Source organism: Oncorhynchus nerka, linkage group LG20 (genome assembly GCF_034236695.1).
Source record: "Oncorhynchus nerka isolate Pitt River linkage group LG20, Oner_Uvic_2.0, whole genome shotgun sequence".
Classification (NCBI taxonomy): domain Eukaryota; kingdom Metazoa; phylum Chordata; class Actinopteri; order Salmoniformes; family Salmonidae; genus Oncorhynchus; species Oncorhynchus nerka.
The window spans coordinates 97,967,945-97,972,629 of record NC_088415.1 but is presented as its reverse complement, the minus strand read 5'-3'; the positions used below and the strand labels follow the sequence as shown (position 1 = coordinate 97,972,629).

Below are 4,685 nucleotides of genomic sequence, written 5' to 3'. Positions count from 1 at the left end.
ACCAGGTTAACCTCTTGCCTCTACTTCGGGACGCTTGCGTCCCAACTAGAGCTCTGGAAATGCAAATGCTCTATGCTAAATGCTAATAGTATTAGTTAAAACTCAAAAGTTCATTAAAATACACATGCAGGGTATCAAATTGAAGCTACACTCGTTGTGAATCCAGGCAACAAGTCAGATTTTTAAAATGCTTTTCGCGACAGCATGAGAAGCTATTATCTGATAGCATGCACCAATACACTACAAACAGAAAGCACAGCAGGGGACGTAAACAAAATAATTAGCATTTCGCGTTACACAAACCGCACAATAAAATAGAAAACAGTCATTACCTTTCACCATCTTCTTTATTGGCACTCCTAGATGTCCCATAAACACTATTGGGTCTTTATTTCGATTAAATCGGGCCATATAAAGCCAAGACATCGTTATATGTAGACTGTGTGATAAACGAAAAACAGCGATTTCACAACGTAACGTCATTTTTTAAATTCAAAAAGTAGACGATAAACTTTTCACAAAACACTTCAAATAAGTTTGTAATGCTACTTTAGGTATTAGTAAACGTTAATAAGCGATAAAAATCATCCATAGGCGATGTCAAAATCATTAGCTGTCGTCTTGGAAAAAAATTTCACGAGAGAGCTCTTCCGGAATGATCTGGGCGGAGACCGAGGTAAGTGGTGCCTGTTTCTCGTTCAACCAAGAATCAAAGATGATTCAATTCACAAGACTCTAGACAACATGGGGATGCTGTGGAGTTGAATGCTCGGTCTTATCTAATTCGCTCACTGTTAACAATTGCTGGAAGTGGCGCAAGGATATTTATTTCATTTTCTGTGATCAGGTTTTCCTGCGCATTCCGATGTAACGCACGTTATGTAATAGCCACAGTCGTGATTTAACCAGTATTAAAAACGTCTGAGGGTTTCCTATCCACACATTCTAACCATATGAACGTACTATATTCCTGGCATGAGTAGCAGGGCGCTGAAAATGTTGCGCGATTTTTAACAAAATGTTCAAAAAGTAGAGGGTAGGAGCAACTAGTTAAGCCTAATTCAACCCTCTGTTCCTCTTTGAGCCTGGTGTTTCCTGCAGTACCTCCTCATCGGACCTCTTGGGGTGTTGAGGCATATGGGGCAATTACGAGTGCATCACGGGTACAGGTAATGGCATTGATTATGGGAGATTGCCTGAAGCTGATTGCAGTAGTAACATAACCATTAATTCCACTTGGCCAGTTACAGGCCTAAACCAAACTAGTGGTCTGGCTGATGTGTGGTGGATGTGTGGAGCCAAAAGAGTGCTGGAGACCCATTCTTAGAGGAGAATGGCAAGGTACGTGTGGTCTGACCAGTTTGATAATTCCACTGACCATTGTTGATGTTGCTGCTGAACAGCTGTTGGGTTCTGTATCCAGGGGACCTGAAAACATTCCATCCCATGGGAGACATAGATGTAGTGCTCCATGGACAGAGGATGTAGTCGACATACACACTAACCTGTTGGGAGTGCCAGTGGGGATTCCTCATGAGTTTCAGGCCTTGGGTAGGAATGATGGACTCTGGCACTTTTACTACCTACTATGGGTCTAGCCATAGTGGATGCTAGACAGACTGCATGGATTAATTATATCTACTATAATCAACAGTGTTTTGTGAATTACTCCCGTGATGCACTCACTGGTATGTCTGAACAGTTTGAGGCCACATTTGGGGTTTCCAGACAGAATAGACTTGCCTTGGATATGCTTCTTGCCAGTCAGGGGACGTCTGCAAGATGTTCGGTAAACAATGTTGCACGTATATTCCCAATAATACCAGTCCAGATGGTGGTATATCTAAGGCGGGCTTGATGCACTATCTGCTAAGATGAGGTCCACGGGGGGGTGGAGGAGTCTGTTCTCTTGGCCTGGTTTGGTAAGTACACTGGTATGGTGGTTACTGGATTTCTGACCCTAATTCTTGTATTATTTGTTATTGATGTGATGTGCTGCTTGCATCATACCGTGTTTTAAGAAATCTGTTACAGATGTGGTGAAGGCTTCAGGCATGCTACCTTTGCTTGATGCTCCAGTTGGAGATGTCGATACTGAAGCATGCTTTCAGGGGAGGATGGGACTGACTGAGGATGACATGGTATGCTGTGGGTGAGGTAGTAGAATAATTTTACACCACCACAGTTCCTTGTTATACATTTTTATGATAGGTTTTCTTTCCAGTATGTTTGTTCTCCCTGTTGTGAAGGTTTAGAGTCCCTGGGTGGCAAGGAGCCCACCTGGTACAGGATAGGAGTAGCTGAGAGGACCAGATGGTTTCTAATAATTCTTTCCTGTTTTCCATGACCAAAGTTTTATCCTACATCTTACATGTCAATAACAATAAAGTTTTATCCTGTTTTTTGATAAGTGACACCCTTTGTGGGTGTCAAAGGGGGAAACGCATATAACAATAGACATATATCACTTGTTATTAATATTAAACTTTTTATTATTTTCATGAAATGCTATGACTGCTGAAATAAAGGATAATGAGTGTCAAAAGGGGGACTTAAATTTCACACCTTTGGGGTTATTTTACATTATAGCCATTACCATATATATTATCTGCTGTTGCCTTGGGTGGATGTGTGTATGTGTTATGTTCTCTAGCTGATTTGAAACATTGTTGAAAGTATCAGGGCCATGGAACTTTCTCATGCTGGGAAAATACAGAAGGGAGGGCACATTCAGAGCGTGGGGTTGCGAACAAGCAGTCTTTTGTTAGATAACAGGAGCCAGGTGCGAGATAACGGTATGGAGCATGAGACCCATCTTTTAGTTTTTGCAGCCATTTTAGTGTTGTGCGGCTGCGGTTGCATTCCATGTATCCGGTCCCTTACTGCTAGAGTTATCTCCAGAGCTATTGACCCTTCTTCCCCTTCCCAGATGTATCCTCTGCTTGCTAATGACCTGCCAGAGTTTGAGGATGAGGTGGAGAATACCCTTTAGAGAGTGTCACATCTTTTGGAGATGTGAAGAGAGGGTATCACAACTTTTTCCTGCTGGAAAAGGTTGGCTTATTTTGGACAAACATTTTACTTATAGCTTAGAGCTGTTGTTCTCCGCAATTGTTAAATGAGGGTTGTAAGTTCCTAGGTGGCTGGTAGCCAACTTAGTACATAGTGGGATTGAGTGGAGAACTTGGTGGTAATACATATACATCCATTTCTTTTTAATGTTGTGCCTTTTTCATAGCCCCTTTGGGAAAAGTTTTCTTTTGTATCAGAATCTAGTTAGGTTGTGTCACGTCTCTGGGGAGATGTGAAGAGAGGGATTTGTAGAGGACTGCTAATTCCTATGTAGGTGACATTACATTACTGCTAATTCCTATGTAGGTGACATTACACTACTATAGCTGAGACACATAGTAAAACAGGTTGGGCCCCATACAGGATATCTCTCACACACACACACACTCACTGTAATCATCCAGAACACTGTCACAACAGGATACTCCTAGCCACAGGTGCTAGCCGGCAGTTCGGCCACAACTCCCCTGAAGATAGGGACGCATACGCTCTTACACACTGACCCCAGAAGACAGGGACGACGCACATACAGTACACACATAGCTGCCGAGGACACACAGATAAGACATACACCCACACATTGGGAGGAAGAGACAGCCTTGACTTGCAGACACAAGCACACACACACAATCTCCTTCCTAGCCGAACATTGTGTGACTGAGAACGACACGACGAGACCCGGAGGAACGACGGACGGCTCAACAGGACCAATCCAAGAAGACAACACCTCAACTGTGGCCAATCAAAAGCCAGGGACTTTCAGACTCAACCCACTTTTTGTACTGTACATAACATGCTTACAATCTGTTATCGGGGCTTCGTTCTGCTGGTTCCTTGGTAGCCAAATGAATGAGCCCGTATACGTTGTACCAGATATCTTTACTCTGAATAAACTGTCGCTTGTCATATAATTGACCACCTTGTCCGAATCGATCCTTGACCGACTCGCCCTATCTACATATCCAATTATCAACAGCCACCAGGCATAGCCTACAGAAAGTGATAATTTTACAACTGAAAGACAATGCAGTAACTCATTAACCTCATAGTCCACCAATACCGGATCCGGGTTCGTGACTAGGGCTCAAGCTCATTAGCATAACGCACAATGCGAAAAAATATTCCAAAAAATATTTAACCTCCACACATTAACAAGTAAAATAGCTCAAATGAAAGATAAACAAGTTGTTTATCTACCCAGCAAGTCAGATTTCTAAAATGTTTTACGGCGAAAACACAGCACATATTTATGTCAAACCACCACCACAGACATAGCTCATTTGCATAGCCAAGTAGTTAAAAATATGCAATCAACAAACGCAGGATTAAAAGAAAAATCATTTCACTAACCTTTGAAATCTTCATCAGATGACAGTAATATAACATGTTACACAGTACATTCATTTTTTTCAATAATCTGCAATATATATCCATAAATCTCTGTTTACAATGATGCATCGTTCAAAAAATGCTACTAAAATGTCAGGAGAAATGCCGATAGCTCTGGCAGATAACGTCAGCTAACAAGGAATACACATCATAAACTTTGACTAAATATGCATGTTTTACATATGTATAGGAAGATACACTTCGTCTAAATGCAATCGCTGTGT

The 4,685-nt window shown here is 41.8% G+C and overlaps 1 long non-coding RNA gene across 1 annotated transcript; it reads left to right on the top strand.

Moving 5' to 3' along the window:
- The first annotated feature begins 2,438 nt into the window (after nucleotides 1–2,438).
- Nucleotides 2,439–3,987, top strand: LOC135563087 (uncharacterized). The gene is made up of 2 exons (XR_010460296.1): nucleotides 2,439–3,346; nucleotides 3,379–3,987. It is a non-coding gene; the product is annotated as an uncharacterized LOC135563087 (long non-coding RNA).
- The last annotated feature ends 698 nt before the right edge of the window (nucleotides 3,988–4,685 follow it).